The 20,764-nt window shown below is 43.4% G+C and overlaps 1 protein-coding gene across 1 annotated transcript in view; it reads left to right on the top strand.

Moving 5' to 3' along the window:
• Window positions 1–894: 894 nt before the first annotated feature.
• Window positions 895–20,764, top strand: part of LOC146978267 (semaphorin-6D-like) — a 150,559-nt gene continuing 130,689 nt past the window's right edge. The window contains exon 1 of the mRNA XM_085790575.1: window positions 895–1,188. The gene's annotated coding sequence lies outside the window, so the exon portion shown is untranslated. The remainder of the gene's footprint in view (window positions 1,189–20,764) is intronic.

Raw genomic sequence — 20,764 nt, 5'->3', positions numbered from 1 at the left:
TAGTCCTTTTTTATGCAATTTTATGCCTTTATTATGAAAGTGAAGAGAGACAGGTCACAAAGGTCACAGATTCTCTCTTAATCTATTTGAATTTTAATATAGGCCTAATTACTAATAATCATAGAATGTTTTGATTTAATAATTATTAAATTAGTAATCAACAGATTAAAAGAAAATGAAATTAATAGTTGAATAGTTGGCTGTATTTCACTTTTCACTGATTGCCATTCGTTTAATAACATCTTAAGTTAATTAGGTTACTGTTGTCTATACACATACACATCTACAAATCCATCTAATGACAAGTTATTTACCGGTATAAGAAAAGATTACTTTGATGAAAGCCAAACACAAAGAAACACATAAAAAAATAATAGTAAGAAGAGCTCCTTTGAACGTTTGAATATTATTTCAGAATCATCTCCATGACCCATGTGTCAATCTTTTATCATTTGTGTCACATATAGAAGAAAAAGAAAGGAGAACACAGTTAAGTTAATAAGGTTACTGTTGTCTTTACACATACACATCTACAAATCCATCTAATGACAAGTTATTTACCGGTATATCATGATTTTTAATCCGAAAAAGAAAAGATTACTTTGATGAAAACCAAACACAAAGAAACACACACAAAAATAATAGTAAGAAGAGCTCCTTTTAACATTTGAATATTATCTCAGAATCATCCCATGTGTCAATCTTTTGTTATTTGCGTCACATATAGAAGAAAAAGAGAGGAGAAAACAGTTAAATTCAATAGTGACTTTAAATTGAAGGAGGGCGTGGTCTTAGGACGGTCCCGCCCTCTGATTGGCTGCGGGTGGTCTATTATGATAATGAGGAGGGCGTGGCCTGGAGCCGGAGCCGCTGGGCTGCTGAGAGAGACGGCTCAGTGTGTCGTTAGGACCCGGACCGGACACACCGTCTCTCTCTCTCTCTATCGCTCTCCTTCTGTGTCTCTCGGTGGATTTATACCTGAACCGGCTCGGGAGTCGGGACTGGAGGAGGATTTTCCCGCCGGTTTGCCCCCTCTCGACCCACCACCACCACCCCAAACCCCTCTCTCTCTCTGTCCGGTTTTGTGGAAATAAGCGGAGCTGTTGTGGATTACTACTGTTCCCGTGTTGGACGGAGACGGAGACGGAGCGGAGTGTCCTCGGTCTCTGGAGATGTGGACACAGAAAGGTGAGTTTGTTCTTCTTTTTCCTCTTCTTCTGCCCGTTTTCCTGCAGGAAACCTGGCGTCTCTGCTTCTCCCGGTCACTGCCTGTGTGTGTGTGTCTATGTGCGCGTGCGTGCGTACCCCGGTACTTGCCTCTTTGCTGTAGCTACATGTGAGTGTGTGTGTGTGTGCATGCATGAGAAATGAGGATGCACCAGGTCTGATTTGTGTATTCTTGAGGACAAAATGTTTGTGTGAGTGTGTGTGTGTGTGTGTGTGTGTGTGTGTGTGTGTAGTAGGACTATGTGTGTCTTTTTTGGAGCGCGCGCGTGCGTATGTATGACAGCTTTGATTGATGGCTGTCAATCAAAACCGTCCGTCAGCTCGAGCTCGGCGGCATCAACAAACAAACAAACAGGCGAAGAGTCACGAGCGGTGTCTCTGAAGCTTCATTAACTCCAGTCACCTTCCTCCTCCTCCTCCTCCTCCTCCTCCTCTCTCCCGTCGTCCTCTCTGCATCCTGATGCCTGAACTTCCAGCTTCTCCGGGCTCTGCAGGACCGAGGGAAGGAGGGAGGAGGGAGGAGGGGGTGACTCGTCTCTTTCTACCCCTGCTGATAAAAAGCCCCCCCCCCTCCTCTCCCGCCTTGGCTCCTCGTCCACACAGAAAAGCTTCATGTCAGTGTGTAAATGTTGGATTTCTGCAGACAGAGGCTGCTTCACACTCGGGGCGGGTGTTTTGGGCGGCTGTCTTTGTCTTATCTCCGTGTCTGAGGGCAAACAGGAGAAGGCAGACCGACCGGGATGCATGTGTTGTTGCTTCCATCTCGGTCTTTGCGATCCGGATCCAAGTCCTTTAATAGTCGACACACACAAGTAATTAAATATCCACTCAAAAGCGGAGCCTGATCCAGATCCAGAATGTATCCTATCCTGTTCTGGCTCCAGTTCTCAGTGGGAGTGGGTTTTCTGCGACCATCAGTCCTTTCATTATTAGGCTTAGGCTTACTCACTCATTTCTTTGTTCTTCATCAATGATTCATGATGAGAAATAGTCAGACTTGTCCTTTAGTGGCTGCAGAAGTCAGAAGAAGTGGCATCTTCAGGTTGTTTCATCATCACCGACCAACAGCAAAAACACAAAGACTTTCACTTTACAGTCATGACAAAGGAGCACAGGGAGATGTGCACCTGGACGAAGCTGAGACCAGCAGATTTATCATTTATGATTATGAAAAGTTATTGTTGATTAATTTATTGTTTTTGATTCCTGCTTTCGGTCTTTTTTTCTCTGTATTCTTTTCTGCTCCAAACCCCATTGACCCCCTTTTAAAAGAAAGAATATTTTTTCGGAGAGTAGTTTAGGAGACAGACAGGAAATGCAGGTAGAGACTGAAAAGTCCAACCACATGGACTCAAACCTGCGATATGACCATTCGGTTGTAAGGTTGTGACAAACACAGTTCCAGTTTATCCAGCCACTATTATTCATGACAAATCCTCCTAGTCCTAAATCAGACTCAGTTCCAGTCCTTAAAAGGAAATCTGGACGTCATCATGAACCTGCACCATGATGTCTGACATCCAGACGTCAGATGTTGTTGATATTTAGTGATATTTGACTGTAGAGGTCATTGATAGAAAATGAATTGTCAGCTTGAGTCAGTTTCGAGTGCTCTCTGGGTTTTGTTGATTTAACAAAACAAGATTTTAATGTGTCTTTTATTTTTCCCATTACTGGCTGCTGTGTTTATACCAGATGGGGAAAAACAACTGGCTGATTAATCAATATGAAAATAACTGCTGGGGCATTTATTTAGTGATTTATCCTTTTTGCTGCCGTCTTGGTGACAGGAAATGATCCAGATTTTCAGAGTAAAGCTCGTTACCAGGAGATTTTTCAATCAATGAGTCGATACCAGTAGCCACTGTGATGGTAAACGGTGCTCAGCTGGATGTCAGCGTGCAATCTTTTCTATTTAAGATGTAAAAAAACAATGAAGTACCTGATAAATACTTCAGACGTACAAGGACAGCGAACGCCTCATGAGACCCTTGCTGGTCTTTACAGTGCAGATCCTCGGGGTGAAACCTCGGCGGCGGCTCTTGTTGGGGGAGATCTGAGCTGACAAATCCCTCTGATCAGACTCGGATCTGGATTTAAGGGTAAATTCTCAGAGTAAACAACCTTAATTGTCCTTAAGTGGCTTTTATTGGCCTCTCATTAAGCCGGCCATCATGTAGCTGGATACGTTTGAGCAGTTAATTTAGGAAGAGAGATAGAGATAGATAGATAGATGGATAGATAGAGGGAACAGCCGGTGTATCAGCCTCCTCCCCGCTGCTGCTTCACGTTTTTTATCACTGTTCTGAAATAAAGTGAAGTGGAGTCGGTGAAACGTGGCCGTCACTTCGGAAAAGGACACCGTTCTGCCAATTAACCGCCAATTATGAGCAGGATATTGAATTATTAATGTCAACACTGATGCTTTTTGGCACAGGAGCGAAGCAGCAGCAGCAGCAGCAGCAGCAGCAGGACTGAGTCAGCAGCTTCAGTCAGACGCCGTTCAGTTCAGTTTGACTTTAAACGCACCGTAAAGAAATATATATAAAAAAGTTAGACTGACTGAACTTGTTTATAAGAACTGACATGAATGTGAGGCGCGTTCAAGTCCGAGGGAAAATAGATTTTTACAGCTTTTTAAAGCCCGTGACATAAATGTTTATGAGCCGAGGGTTAGGGAGTCACGTGACCTTCAGATAGGTTTATTGTTCCCGTGTGGAGAAACTCACCGAGTCAGGAAGCCAGGGAGTGATAAAACGCTCTGTTGGCTGGTTCAGCTGCTGTTTGAGTCTGAGGTTTGTTTTTGTTTAAACATAAAGACGGCGTATATTTACATTTACATTTACACTGAGGCTTGTTTCAGAAACCATCAGATATTGGAGCTGCACTTGAACATATCGTAAAGTGTTTCTGCTCTTTCTCATGGACATCACACTGCACCGACCACCATTAATGATTCATCTGTCATCTTTAATAACTGAATGAATCATTTATACCATGACAGGTTCTCAAAGATATCTTTCATCTACAGTTTAGAAAACCTCAATTCACCGTCAAACAGTTGTGATTGATTTATTGACAAATGATCAGATCTGACAAAACTTTAGACAATGTCTGTTTTTGGTTGCTAAATCTGACAAAAATGGTTCTTTTTCTTGTGTTTATACTTAAAATGAAGGAGAACTAACAGAGTTCAGAGCTGCAACAAGGAGCGAGTCGACTCATGGTGATTAATTATCGATCGATTATTTGGTTAAAATGGAAATAGCAGTCTGCAGCGCGGCAGATGTGAGCGTTGGTTGGGTGTTGCTCTTTGTTGTTGTACAGTGAACTGATTATCACTCAACTGTTAATAATCAGATCATACAGCACATCCTCCATCACATGACCCTCACTGATAAACACCCATTTACTCCTCTTTGTCTGTCTATGTGTGTGTGTAATCGCCACTCTAAAGTCAAAGTTCACCCATTTTTCTGTTGTTAAACACAAAATCTAAACCAGGATTAACACCAAAACCTCAGTTTTCCCATTAACCCCCCTCACCAGCACCACCAGCAACTCCCCGCTCCCCTCCACCAGTCTAGACCGGCTCCTCCATTGTTCACTCGGACTGTGTGTGAAGGTGTTACCAGTTAAAACGTCTGTGTGTGTGTGTGTGTTTTGTTGTTTTTTTCTTTTGAATCCCGCTCTGAGCAAACACCTGCCTCACAAATCTGTCACCGGAGCAGCAGCCAATCACCCGGCTGTCCGCTCCATTGTAAGCGAGTGAGTGTGTGTGTTAACCTTGGGGTGTGTTCGGACACAATAACCTGTGAGTCCCCGGTGGGCGGGCTGATAGGGAGCAAGAGGAGGAGGAGGAGGAGGAGGAGGAGGAAGCAGAGAGAATAATGTTATTCCAGTGCAGGAAGATTAGCTGCGTCGCTGTGAAAGCCTCTAAACTACCGCATGTCATCAGCCATTATGTTTCCTGTGCAAATCTGAGCTGCGGGACTCGCCTTTTGTTCTAATCCTCTGTGTATGCATGTGTGTGTGTGTGTGTGTGATGCAGCCAAGCTCCTGACGGCAGGAAACTGTGGAAATCATTGTCCTAACTGGCAAATTATAATCTTGTGTATGTGTTTCCTTCCTGACTTGTCTCCTCGGAGGAAGGCACCGTAGCTACTCATACAAAGGGAGGGAAGTGGAGACACTTGAGACTGACTGTGGCTTTCACACGCTGCCCGTAGCCGATCGATAACGATAATCAATAGAAAACTGAACTGCGAAGCTGGAACTGATGGTGACTTTCACTAATTGATTCATCTGATAATCATTATCATGAATTATTCAACTCTGTGGGAGTAGAAACACCCAACATGACTCCCCCCTCCCCCAGAGGAGCTTTAAACTTCATGTTTTATCAATTATCCTGAAGTGAAGAAGCTGAAACCAGGAAGTGTTTGATGTCTGAAACTAAAAAACAAAACAAAAACAGAACTGAAATGATGCATTGATCAGTAGAATAATGGGAGGGAGGAGAGAAGTCACAGTGGACATGGAGACAGAGATGCACTAATCAAACTTATTCTCTCTGGTTATCGATTTGAGTCTGATACCGCTGCTCTGTTTCAGTAGAAAGAAGAAGCAAGTGTTTTTCATGCGGGTCAGTGATGTTTGGCCTCTGCTCTGCTCACTCTGCTGTAATAAAGCCTCTGTTGCATTTTTCACTCTGCAGCCTGGACTTGAAATCATTTAATACACAAACACTGCTGTGGTGGCTATATATACACAAGATTCACTGTGCCTAAAGAAAAATAAATGTTTACATATCTATTTCCTGTTTTTTACCACGTCAAAATAAAACGCTCCTCCAGGTGTAGGAGGAGGGAGGAGTCACCATCTCCTCTCCTCTCCTCGGTGCTGCTCAGGTTGTGTCTCATTGTTCTGGATGTGAATGCAGTATAAATATTTAATGCGACTCGGCTTTAACTACTCTGAGCAGCCGTTGAGGGGCTGATGATGTCAGTCGACCCTGAGGTTACGTAAAATGCAGATCCAGTGTTGGACTGGTGCCTCTCAGCAGGCGGAGATGAGGAGATGAGGTCACCGTCAGCTGCTGCTGGGGCTCATTTATTCATATTTATTTGGGTTATTGGTTTATTTTTGTTCCCAAAAATCAAACCATTGTTTAGTTTAGAAAAAATATCAAAGATTCACAGTTACACAAACTGAGAGTTCTTCCTGAAACTTGACAAACTTTGATATTTTGTGCTGATCAATCATTTCATATAATTTGTAATCGGTGGCGGCGCGGTCCAGTGGGTTCTCTCAGGCTTCCTCCCAAGGTCGAAGGACAAGCATTAGCTTAAAGAGGAACTATGCTAACCCTCCTCCCGGCCATGTGCATTTGTTTACAACGAAGTCGGCGAAAAATCAATACATGGAGCGCTGGATGACATTATACAACATATACGATGTTACGACGTGTGTATTTGTGTAGTCTTAAAGGGGAACTATGCAAGTCCGCTCGCTTTTCCGCTGTTTTGGTTATGCTACTCTTGCCCATTTGCATTTGTTTACAACAAAGCCGGCAAAAAATCAATCCATGGAGCGGTGGGTAACGTTATATAACATATATGATGTTACGACGTGTGTATTTGTGTAGTTTTAACCGTCATTAACAAAAGATTGTCGGTTACGAAGCATACGGAGGAAAAATGTAGCATAGCCACGGGAGAAATCTTGCTTAGTTCCTCTTTAATTTAGCGACCTGTGATGGAGTAGTGACCAGCCCAGGTGTTTATATACCCCGCCCTCTCTTTATGTCAGCTGGGATTGGCCCCGCTCCCCTGTGACCTCACACTGATTTGTAATAAAAAAGAAAAATCAAACATGACAAGATATTAAACAAAATGTTTTTGCACTACAGTGGATTTTGACACGATTTGAGACGTGACCCACTTCTCCAATCTCCTGCAAGTATTGATTATCAGTGATTAGCGTAATGGATGGTAATGGCTTGTATAGGGGACGGAGCAGTTAGGAGGCGGGGTGTTTTTAAAAGGCAGATACTCTTTTCGGTTTTAAGGTGGTGTATGTGTTAAAACAAGGCCTGTGTGTGTGTGTGTGTGTGTGAACTGGGCTCAGTAACAGGTGTTGTTTTAAAGACGGTGGTTTGATGATCTGTCCTGGTCTTGGACTCGGTCTGGTCCCGAGAATCAGGTGTGACGTCCAAATCGCTGCTTTATTCGACACAAAAACACGACTGCCAGACCCCCCACAGCATGATATCAGCCTGTAATTGTGTTTGACAGTGGCTGTGACAGAAAAAGTGCTCGTGTTATAGAAGCTGCTTGTCTCAGTGCCTCAGGTGGTGGCCTGTGTGTGTGTGTGTGTGTGTGTGTGTTGTTAATCTGCGTCATCTGCCATTTTATGTTCTGAGGTTCACTTCCCAATCTCCTCTGAGCAAGGCAGCGCTGGAGCCGAGCTGCACCATGGTGCAACAGGGTCGAGAAGAAGCTTTTCAAAATAAAAGCCCCTCCATGATGAATCCTGTTGTCTGTATGTTACTCTTACACACACACACACACACAGGGTGGTGTTAATTAGCTACCAGATAATTAGAGAGAAAGGGAAAGTGCAGTGTGTGTGTGTGTGTGTGTGTGTGTATGTGTGTGTGTGTGTGGAAGCTCTGGGGCTTTGTCACTCTCTTTGTTTACCTCCCAGTGGAGTCTGTCTCTCCTTTTCCCTTCTCCCTCCTCAGTGCCAAAAAGGTTCATGTGGACAAAACATATACAGTATGGACAGTTGGACACCTTCTGTTGACAGTTTGGTTTTTGTCCTCCGTAAAATAGAAAATATTTTTTTCTCAGGAGAAGCTGATTGTCCTGCACAGATTTCCTGATCTCAGTCCCATCAGAGACGTTTTATATATTGTAGAGACAGATCACTCAGATCATTTTGAATGGGGAAATCCGCATACCCGCCCCCCTTTCACGTACAGCAAATCACCTGCGTTTTAAACGTCTGCGGTAAAGTCAATGTAAGTCGATTATCTGAGATAATAACGGAACGTTACAAGACACAGTTGTAAATTCATGCAAAACAACTGATGCGCTTAGCCTTCAGGGACAGTTTTTCAGCAAGCAATCTCTGTATTTACCTCAAAAACGACTCCGTCTCGCAATCTTCCATGATTATCTCATAGCGTGGTGAATGTGCAGGTCACAACTTGTCCACCAGAGCGTTTTGGAGTTGTTGGATTGTGTATTTGATGAGTTTGATGAGGGAAACCTAGAAATCCCATTAGCCTCCGTAGTGTAGCTCTGAGCAGCTCGCGGCTCTGCTCCGCCGTTCTAAAAACAGCTTGTACCGACATTTAAAGGTAACAAACCTACTGCTATGATTATAGGGATTATGGCAATGGGCCAATTTGCCAAAATGTTGAACTATCCATTTAAAGCAGGGATTTGGCTGTGTCCCCATTCATTTAGATAGGGGTCTGGTCTCTTTGGGCTTTTGGAGGCGTTGCCAAGATGGCCGCTGAGTGGCATGACTTGTCTATAAGGACTTTGGTCCCATGATCGTGATCCGGACCTGATGGATCAGCAGCCTGAGAGGAGGTCGTTAGAGCAGCAGGTCACAGTCACATGAGACATGGTCACATACAGATGTTAGAGTCAGGGGTCGACCCCACCCCCCAGGAGTCAGGACACACACACACACACACACACTCTCACACACTCACTCACTCTCTCTCTCTGTGATTCACTTGTTCTTGGACTCATCCTGTAGCTTCATTAGCTCTGAGAGACACTGTAGTTTCGCTGATGTTAGAAACTCCAGCAAGTTGCATCAGGCTGAACACACACACACACACACGAACACGCACACTCGCGCACACACACACCGTGGTAGTGATGAGGTCATGTCGGGCTAAGCAGGGCATCCTGATACACACTGTTTTCACTCCATGGGTGTGTGTGATGTTATTGTAGCGCTCAGTGATACAAAGTGAGGGAATCAAGAAGACAGGAAGTTCTCAGACCTTTAATCTGATCCTTGTGTGTGTGTGTGTGTGTGTGTGTGTTTGATTCCCACTCCCTCCCCTCCCTGCTCCCTGCCCATCTGTGGCTGCAGGGCGCTACACTGCGATGAATCAAACGTACCTGTGGGGATGAATACATCTTATTTCCACCCCTCTCCTCCTCCTCCTCCTCCCCCTCCTCCTCCTCCTTCTCTCTTTCTTGTTCTGTTCTCTCCATCCTCGCTCGTCTTGACACTTTGGGCAAAATGCAGTGTAACCGTGACGCAACATGATGAAAACAGTGGAGGTTGCACAAAAAAAAAGAAGTCAGGAGAGGATTTGGGTCACGGGAAAGAAGAAAGACGGTTGAACTTTTTGATTAAAGTCACAGTGAGAATGAGATTGAACACAGAGAGTTACACCTGCTACGTCTCTGTTGAAGGTGACGGTGTCGACTCGGTGGCCTGTAGCGGTGAGTCAGATCATCTTATGTCCCCAATGATTTTACTTTTTATATGAATGCATCTAGGGCTGGGCGATAAAACGATAACGATATATATCGCAATATAACTTTACTCAATAGCAATATGAAACGTGGTCGATAGAAAGTCGATAGGTTTCATTCATTCATGTTTTGAAACAGCCAATGAAAACGAGAGTTGCGCCGCGCTGAACCACTGGCTGAGCCAGCAGGTTAGGTTGAAACAGCACAGGAAGACTGTACACAGCACAACAACACGTGTTAATGTTTGGACTGCTGCAGCCTGGCGTCAGCAGCGGGGCATCGCCAGTAAAGAGAGAGAGAGAGGAGTGTTGCCTCGAAAGAAAAAATGGAGGAGAACGAGTGACCGCGAAAATACGTGGTACGTCATGTTTACATTAACCCAGATTGATTGAACTCTAATACAGTACTGTAAACAACCCTAAACTTTAACCACGGAGACAGCAGGCAGTCGGAGCGGCTCGCCGTCACACATCAAAGGGAGCGCAGTCACGGCGTGACAGCTCTGCTGCTGCCGCTGCCGCCGCTGCTGCCGCCGCTGCCGCCGCTGCCGCCGCCGCCGCCGCCGCCGCCGCCGCCGCCGCCGCCGCCGCCGCCGCCGCTGCTGCTGCTCACACCAGAGCGACACTGTTCAGCTGTGCCGACCTAAACACTGGCCACTTGCGAAGCAAACGCTAACCGCGGCGATTTCTCTTCCTATTTCTTTTTCAGCCGGGTTTAGGCTGAGAATGATCGCTAATTAACGGACCACGTCAGGTCCGGGTTTTAATTTTCACGTCCGTTTATAACTGTAGCAGCAGCAGAGAGATGGAGCAGCTCCTGTATGGGGAGCCTGGCTCTGGTCTGACCTAACTCCTGTCTGATGTAATGTTAAAGAACGCCTGAACAGCGGAGTGATAATGTCTGTAAAAAGACCCAGTGCTGTTGTACTGTAGCCTATATCAGCACTCCTGTATGTCTCTTGTCCAATCAAATTATTTGGTTGAAACTAACTGTATATAATACCAGTTTTATTTATCTGAAACTGTTATTAGGCTACTCATTGCTTTTATATGTTAATCATTACATCTGAAATGTTCAATTTTTCACGAAAAATAAATATTTAAATCAGAAATAACCTTCTGATATCTTCAAATCTCACTTGTGAGTATGATGGAACATTTAGGCTTGACAAAAACAGTGACTTGAGTCCTATCGTGATATATATCGATATCGACTGATATGAAAAAAATTATCGTGATAGGATTTTTTCTCATATCGCCCAGCCCTAAATGCATCATTAAAAGTTTCTGTATAATACTCCGTTCTAAAAGTTTGCTCAGCGCGCTGACTGCAGCTGGAGACGACCGGCCTTGTTGTGTGTGAGTTTAACTCGGTGACACATGCACGGGTCTTTCAGAATAAAAGCAAGGTGGAAACAGGAGGCAGAGATTTGTGAGTCAGAGGTGAGAGTCTGGACCAGAGATCATATAAAATCAATCCTTTTGTGCAGAGTTGTGATCCTCCTTCTGAATCATAATCTGTAGTCTGCTTTGATTTTATTCTGAAAATCGTGAGTGGACATAATCTGTTCACCATTTTGAGGCTTTTTTTCTTCTTTTTTGTCATCTTCTCATTAAAAAAAGGGTTCTTTCAGAATTTCAGATGTTTTGCTAAGTTGCTGTGACTGTACTTTTCGCTGCTGTACATCGGAGTTGTCTTACACAGGTTCTTTGATGTGGATGATAATCTGATGGTACAGAATTAATGTAAGATTTTGTTGACTTGTCTTTATGTTGTGATTGCAGATTTATGTTTAAATGTATTGGTTTTAACTGTGGACCCCAGGAAGACTAGCGGCGTTCTAGAGCGCAGCTAATGGGGATCCTAACAAATAAAACAATAAAAAGCGAGCAAATTTTCGCATATGTCCCTACTGTCTTTCTGTGTTAATATGTAGGTATAGAAACTTTTTTTTTTTTTTTTTTTAAGTATATTTTTTGACTTTTTTTTTCATGCCTTTATTAGATAGGACAGTTGAGAGTGTGACAGGAAATGGGAGGCAGAGAGCGGGGGAATGACATGCAGGATAGGGCTGTCCGACGCGGGACTCGAACCGGGGCCGCCTGCAGCGAGGACTTCAGCCTCAACACATGGGGCGGGTGCTCTACCAACTGAGCTAAACACCGCCCCTAGGTATAGAAACTTTTAATGAGGCATCTGTTCGATTCATTTGAAAAGTGGCTCAGCAATCAAAGTAAGATTCAAATACAAGTCGTGACGTAGGTTAGATATCACACAAAACCATATTGACTCCTCACGACGGAGCAGCAGATTGATTCAAAAATGAATTTAATCACCTACAAAGCACTGAACAGGCTGGAACCATCTTCCATATCGGAGTTACTGAGGGAGGTAAGAAACAGGAGTAGTGGCGGCCCCCACCTTCTGGACTCACCTCCCTCCAGCAGTAAATAATGCTGACTCTAAAAACTGACCTGTTTCAGATGCACTTAATGTAATGTGTTACTGCCCCTTGTAACTTTTTATTGTTTTATCGCTTTTCCTTTTCTATCATCCTTTTTTTAACGTTGTTGTACTGTGGCATCTGGTTCAAAAGCTGCTCTATAAATAAACCTTTTCTTACTCACTCATTTATTTATTCATGTGTGGAGACGTTTGTGATTCAGATGATGGATCTGCATTGTAACTGAGGTCGAGGCTCAGACCTGCACACCAGGTTCGCTCAGACCTCTAGTCCAGGATCATAGATCATAGATGATGATGTTGTCAGGTTTAAAGCTCCTGTTTAGTGATTTTTGACTTGTTGCATGAAGGGTTTAAAGGGATAGTTCAACATTTTGACAAATTAACCCATTGCCATAATGGCTATAGTCATAGCAGTAGGTTAGTTACCTTTAATTGTCGGTGCAAGCTATTTTTAGAACGGCAGAGCAGAGCCGTGAGCTGCTCAGAGCTACGCTACGGAGGCTCATGGGATTTCTTGGTTTCTCTCATCAAACTCATCAAATACACAATCCAACAACTCCAAAACGCTCTGGTGGACAAGTTGTGACCTGCACATTCACCACGCTATGAGATACTAGAGTTGTTTTAGAGGTAAATTCATGCAAAACCGCTGATGTGTGTTGCCTTCAGGGACAGTTTTTCCAGCAAGCAGTCTCTGCATTTGCCTCGAAAACAACTCTGTCTCTTAACGTTCTGTTATTATCTCATAGTGTGGTGAATGTGCAGCAGAGCATTTTGGAGTTGTTGGATTGTGTATTTGATGAGTTTGATGAGGGAAACCAAGAAATCCAATGAGCCTCCGTAGCGTAGCTCTGAGCAGCTCGCGGCTCTGCTCCGCCATTCTAAAAATAGCTTGCACCGACAAATAAAGGTAATGAACCTACTGCTATGACTATAGGGATTATGGCAGTGGACCAATTTGCCAAAATGTTCAACTATCCCTTTAATCACTGCAGCCGTTTACATGCAACATCTGGCGCTGCACACATACAGCTGTGTACCAGGACTGTCAACAAACATCTGACCCAACATGTGTCAGTCTTTTAGCAGACACACACTGAGACTCTTCGGCCTGTTTGCTCTGAGACCAGAGACCATCTCTCTCTCTCTCTCTCTCTCTATCTATCTTATCTTATCTTCTCTCTCTCTGTTTTCCTCTGGTCGTGATTTTACTTTTGCTGATTTCCTCTTTCTGTCAGTTTTCTCTCCGTGTTCATTTATCTCACCCTCAGGTCTAACACACCGCGCGTTTGTAACGTATGAATCATACATGAATGATAAACAACCGCTGCATAATACATGAAAACAACACGCACGCAGCGTTTTGGGCGAGGCGAGGGTCCGACGCTCACATGTTCAGATACTTCAAAGCTGTCGGATGGAGCGTGATGTGTGTTGAGAGCTAATCGGTTTAGTCTCTTTTAGCTCCTCGTGTTGATTTTGTGGCTCGTTTCCTGCCTCAGTGGTTTTTTCAGAATAAAAGCCCTCCTTGGACTGGTAAATGAAGATGGAGCCTCGCTGATGTTAAACCGGATTTGTAACTCAGAGTGGGCTGCTGCGCTTTTGCCATCTTGTCAGCGTCTGACTCCGCCCCCTAACTGTGGGTTGGACAAAGGGGGAGGGGCCTGTGTGAGGAGGAAGAGAGGGGGAGTGATGGCTGTGCGCAGTCCTTGTGTTTGTGCATGTGTGTGTGTGTTTGTGGGAGTTAATTGTCGACTCATCCTCTTCTGTCTCAGCTCGTATTGAGTGAGACACCTTCCAATATGGCCGCCTGCCAAGCACACACACACAGTGTTGTTGTGAAACTAATCTGACTTCAAACTTAAACCCTCATTCTTCCTCTGCTGCATTAATGCCCACTGGCAACACACACACACACACGCTCACATGTACACACACACACACACACACAGTCACACACACACGCTGCCAGGTGACCTCTGTGTCTCTATGAAACTCCTCTTCCTGCTCTATTGATCAGCTGCTGGCAGCAGCACAACACACATCGCCCTCTCTCTCTGCAGGTGTGTGTATGTTGCTGATTCTGTATATGTGTGTGTGTGTGTGTGTGTGTGTGTGTGTGTGTGTGTGCGTGTGCGTGTTGCTGATGCAGTGCGCTGACAGCTGGCTCACAGCGGACTCTGACTTCCTGCTGCCCCGCAGAGGAAGAATCGATGCTTTGGCAAAGGAAGAGGTTTTATGTTTTAAATGTGGGAGATGAAGACGGAGACGGAGCCACAGATACATGAACAACACACACACACAGACAGAAACACACACACACACACATATATAAAGACAGATAAATGATTATCTGATGAATAAGTAAGTGGATCACAGCTGTCACCTGAATTTGACAAAAAAAAACATGCGGTGTGACAGGTGACATGTTGTTCTCACTCGTCTCCTGCTTCATGTTGATTTTGAGGATGTGAGAGAGGAGATAAACAGACTCACAGATCTGATCCTGCACGGAGATTGTTTAGTGTCTTTTTTTCTCTCTTTTTCTTTTACCCCGCCAAAATAAGAGATCATCCATCTTTAGCTGTTACATCCTGGCGTCGATGGGGGAGAAGAGACGGCTGATAAAAAGGCTCTCACTCTGAAGCTCCGACTAGAAAAGAACCCCCTTCCCTCTGACATCTGAGACTTTTATTTTTTAATAAAGAGGAAACGGCACGGAGCCTCTCGCGCCGTGACAGCCTGACGGTGTGCCGGTGTGTTGTTGGTTGGTAAATGTTTGTGACTGACCGCCGCTCTGCAGTCCTGGCTGACAGGCAGGTTAGCTGAGCAGATGTCTCATTATCTGCCACACATTCACAGTTTGACTGAAACAAACAGCGGAGATGTTCAAACATCAGTGCAGCTGTGTTTGTCTCCAACCTCTGTCCAACATCTGCTCCAGGAGCTTCAGGGTCTGAGAGAGAGAGAGAGAGAGGTTGAGGAAACACACTGACATGCAGAGTGATGATAGGCAGCAGCATCCGGTGTGTGTGTGTGTGTGGTGTAATCTGCTGAATGGTATTTTAAGTATTAGGCTGCCTACACAAGAGACAAGCTGCAGGCTCCGGTTGCTGTGACGATTATTGGTCAAAATAAAAATAATCCTCAAGTGTGTTGTGTCAATTACGGCTGCACATGTATTTTGCAATATAATGGAAAAAGTAATAAGTGCAAGATCCAAACTGCAGAAGCTGCACTTTTATTTGATAATGGTAAAATGTGTCATTACATTGTTGTGCATTGTTAGCATTAAGTGTTGTGTTGCTTCAGAGACGCCCTGAACAACAAATCTCATACTCAAGATATAAAGGGAAATGTGTGTTTGGGACAAGAGCCGACAAACATCACATTATCAATTCATTTTTTTCCCCCAATACACATTTCAAAATGCACAATACAATTGCGATATTACGACAGAGTATTAGGGCCACATTGACAAATAAAAAAATCACAACTTTATTCTCGTAATGTTATGACTTTTTTCTCGTAGGAAATGTACGACTTTATTCTCGTAAATGTACGACTTTATTCTCCTAAATGTATGACTTTATTCTCAAAGTCTGTGTTTTTTGTTTTTTTTCTCAATGTGGCCCTAATCTGTCGTACAATATAACTGTAGTATGAAGTTTTTTGTATATAATGCAGCTCTATACCGTCGGTACCATTGACTCAGTGAGTCAGCTGATGACATCAATTGTCCTCCTTTGTTTTTCCTCTGTGACGTTTGATCATGTGATTTTCTGTGAGATCTGGTGTCCAGGGAATCAACAAACCGTTACTAGACGAGGTGGTGGCAGGTGTGTGTGGTCTCGTGGTCCGGCTGGGTCGTCCAGTGCAGTGAGGGGTCATTATGTTTCCCATGGGGGGCCACATGAGAAACCCAGATCATGTCACACACACAGATATTTGCTCAGCAGGCGTCTCTGTGACCTGAAACGTCACTCGCATCAATCACATGTGACAGGAGGAAGCACAGGCACGCAACGCAGGTGTTTTCAAAATAAAAGCATTTTTAGAACATTTGACTGGATTTAAAGGAGACATATTATGCCCCTTTTTCACAATTTAAAATAGTTCCCAGGTGTGTTAAAGACATGTCTGTGATATTCAAGAGTCAAAAATAGTCAAAATACCCCAAGGATCAAACATCACAGCTCTCTTTATCTGCTCAAAACAGCCCTGTTCAGAACGGCTGATTTCAGTGCCTGTCCCTTTAAATGCAAATGAACCACTGCTAGCCCCGCCGCTTCTACCGGTCCCACGTAGGGGTGGTATTATGCAAATTTGAAAGCTAGTTACATCACTGGAAGACAACTGAGGGAACAGCTCATAAAACCACATGGATTTCAACCTAGGGAGCCTGCACATTACAGATTTTTTGGTCAATTCTTGCATTTTGGGGGCAGGAAGGCAAGACAAACACCCAAATATATGTTAAAGATAAAGTGATATTACCATAATATGTCTCTTTAAATACAATGAACCTCATCAGTAAATTAGTGTAGTTTGTCTTTGACATCATGAGCAGTAAAGTCTTATACTGTATATCTGATATAGTTATATAACACTTCCCTCATGTCTGTGGTTTACCTTGTTTTTAAAACTGTTAAAGTTTTGAAAACCATCCATTGTGTAGCCAGCTTCATTTAGAGTTGAACTTGCATCTCTCGAATATTGTCGCATCTGTTGTTTCTTACACATGAAGTCCACATATTGTCTTTATTTTATAAAAACACATGCAAAGTGAAGATAAAAGCATGAACCCTGACCTGCAGAAATGAGTCCTCAAAAAGCCTCTCTCCATTTTCCTGATGTTTTTTTTTACATAAAGGAAATGGAATTACTCACTGACAAGACAAAAAAAAAAAAACTCCTCATTTGCATGTAATGTGTGCAGTCGATCAGAAGTTTCTGCGTGGAAGTGAAAAAGTGCTCTGACAGATGGAGAGAGAGGGAGAGAGAAAGAGAGAGAGACACAGCTTCAGCCTCGCACTGGAAAGTGATTTTCAAAATAAATTGCAGCGCTCAGAGAAAATTAGGGAGGCAGAGACAAGAAAATGAGGAGAAAGAGGAGAGATGACAGTGGATGGATATTAACATGAGGGGAGAAATAAAAGAGACATTTCCTTCCATCACTCACAGATAGTATATATATATATAGAGAGAAATAAACCTCACCTGCTCTGATTTAACCCTCTGTAAGACGACCAGCATGAGCACAAGGTCACCTGACTGAACAATATCAAAGTTCATATTTACAAAATTGAGGAATAAATCAAAGATCCTCTATAGAGACAGTGGTTTACACATACACAACTGTCTCCTAAGTAGTTTTTATCTGATCAAACCAGTACAAGATCATATCAGTCTAATGATACTCTGTGTTTCCCCCCAAAAACAGCTCAATAACAACAACAGTAACTGTATTATTAAGAAAAGAAGTGTTATATTATTTCCGTTTATAAAACGGAAAGGTGAAATCCGGCGATCTGATTGGTTGTTAACCGTGGTATATTGAGCATATACCACGGCTACTATTCTAAAGCCTTATCACAGCGTAAGCTATCACTCCGCGTCAGGCACGTATGACTGGTATGAATGGAAGTTGTTGTCATGTATCCATGACAACGGACTGTTGCAGTCCGTAGCCCAAGACAGCTGATGTTTTTACGATGTTAAAAAACGGACTAAAGTAGTTGAATCCACATGTTTAAGGTGAACTTTCACCTCCGGGGAGGGTTAACAATGGTAGAGGGGATTGAGCAGTGACTTTCATCTGAAAAAAAGCGGAGGAAAAGACGAGATGCAGAGCTACTTGGAGCTAACGTCTGGAGAGGTGGGACTATTTTTTTCACAGTGAGGCTATTTTATTGGATAATATGTATTTCTGGTTGAATAAAACTACATGAAATTGATTGCGTATCCCTCTTTCATATTGCCTTTATTGGTAACCGTTTTATAAAAGCAATATATCACTCCAGTCCGTGGTATATGCTCATTATACCACTCTAAGGGGGTTGTCGTCCCTCCGCTTCGCGTCGGGCCGAACAACGCCCCTTAGCCGTGGTATAATGAGCATATACCACGGCCTGTCGTGATATATTGCTTTATTAAACCCAGCAGCAGTGCAAATGAACCGGAAACCAACAGTGGGAGTAGAAATCTGCAGGGAGATCTCCTAAGACTTTGTTGCCGGTCATAAATAAAGTTAATTCCCTCCTGATGCGTCAGGTCTGCAAATGTCTGCAATGCCATTTCTGTGTCCAATGTGTTTGGAGGATCTGTGGCTGGTGGAAATATGGCTCCAGTATTTATACAGGCGTAAAAAAATAAATCATAGGCTACATAATCTGTGATGAAGAGAAGAGTCTTGAAACCCTCGTAGAGGAAATAATTGAGAGTGAGCGTCTGTGTAAGAGCTCCATGAAAGTGTTTTCATATACAGAAAAAAAATAGTTTGTTCCTCTCGTTTTTCTCCTCATATTTAGTCAAAGCCGTATTATGCAGGCTGCTTTGTGTCCATCACTGACAGTAGAATCAGATTTCTTGTTGCTTAACTCAGGAGATGATTTCATTCTAACAGACGAGACCCATCTGCTCCTCTTTTTTCTTTTTTTTTTGTAGAGGACTCAACAGATTCATGTCCAGATCTATGAATCACAGTCAGAGCCTCCACATACTTTTCATACTTCTCAGAAACTCGCTCGTATTCAATCCCTGATTTACCTCACAGTTTGGAGCTGACTCACTCTGACCGTGAAGTTATTTCTTCCTCTACAACCTCTCTAGGACTCAGTTGAAAAAAAGATAATGTTTCTTTTTTTAATCACTTATCATCTTCTTCACTGTAGGATTTGTTTTTCTCACAGAATTAGATGGAGATGGTCCGATACCGATACCAACATCAGAAACACCTCCAATACTGCCGGAAATGTTGGATCTTCAAGGACATGACTCAGTGTTTCTCCTCCACTCAATGAGTGACAATAACAACAATAATATAATACATTATAGAAGTTGTAGTTTTTTTGGTATAGGTCAGTACAGTATTCAGGTATCAGGAAGGAAATGATGGTATCAGAACAAGTTCTCAAGTTAGAGAAGATGATGAAGTTTTATTTCTAGCCGCTGAGTTTGTCTCAGTGTGTTATCACCAGTGTTGTGCTAGTTACTGAAAAATAGTAACTAGTTACAGTTACTAGTTACTCCATTAAAAAAGTAACTCAGTTAGTAACTCAGTTACTTAAACCAAAAAGTAATGCGTTACTAAGAAAGTAACTTTTTTCGTTACTTTAAAACGTTTTTTTCCAATGCTCCCATTAAATAAAGGTTGATTGAATTCCCCTCTAACCTCATTTCAGTTCTGTACTGATGCTGATGAAAAGACATCTGTTTTTATCTGTAAAATGTTACCATCATCATCATGCTGCATGATGAGCAAATACAGCAGCTTTGACCTAACAGAAGTGCAAAAAAATCTTGAGGATACGTCTTGACCGAGTTACACTCAAGAACCTGTTTTCTGTGACGGAAAGTAAATTCACTCCAGCAGTAATTTTTTCCGATCGATCAGCTGTGTTTACACAGAGCGATCAGCTGTGTTTACCGTTTCAGGTGTCATAATTGGAGTCCGTCTGTCGGACTCTAACCGCTGCTGCTCGGTGGAGTGGGTGCTGGTGTGTCTCGCTGTGACTCTGGAGCTGTGTCCCGGTTCAGGGGCTGCAGCCTGAACTGACACACAGCTTCAGTCTCGGATGCTGCGTTAGCAAAGTTACCTTAGCTCGCCGTCATGCCCTGACCTGTCTAGTCCTCTTTGATTACGTGTGGGACGCTAGAGGGCACCGAGTGCTTTGTTTTTCACAGTCACACAGTGTCAGTGTGCTCTGTCTTTCAATTCAATGAAACTTTATTGATGTTATGGGAACTGTGTGCCGCTGTAAAACCTCGCCAAAAGGAACGGAAAGGAACGGAGTAACGCAGCGTCTGGTAACGGGAACGGAGTTACTGATTTTAAAAAAACAACGCGTTACGTTATTAGTTACTGAAAAAAGTAACGGCGTTACGTAACGGCGTTACTAATAACGCGTTACTACCCAACACTGGTTATCACATACTCTTTATGAAGGTCTGTGTAGTGAGTGTGAATCTGTTGTGTGTCCACTAACTTGTGTCTGCTGCTCTTCAGATTTCTGCTCAGTCTTGTTGCATCAGCTGCTGCAGTTTACAAACAGTAACAGAAACATTTCAGAAACGACTGAGACTCACTCAGCCCGAAATCTGTGACGTCTGGTTTTTTCAGCTTCGTCCAGAACTCGTCCCCAATGAGTCGCTAACGACCGTTACTGTGTTTGTCTTCTTCTCTTTGCTGCTGCTGTGCTGCACGTTCAGAAAATGTCTGCACTGATTTCACAACCCATGGAGATAAATACGCTACAAATCAGTCCTGCAATACAAAGGAAGGGGTGAAAGTGGGAGGGTTTCCATGAAGGTATAAATCTAACCATGGTGGCTCAGGT

Source organism: Trachurus japonicus, chromosome 11 (genome assembly GCF_045865225.1).
Source record: "Trachurus japonicus isolate A0001 chromosome 11, Traja_1.0".
NCBI classification, from domain to species: domain Eukaryota; kingdom Metazoa; phylum Chordata; class Actinopteri; order Carangiformes; family Carangidae; genus Trachurus; species Trachurus japonicus.
Note: the sequence above shows the minus strand (reverse complement) of the source record. Positions and strands in the feature narration are given on the sequence as shown.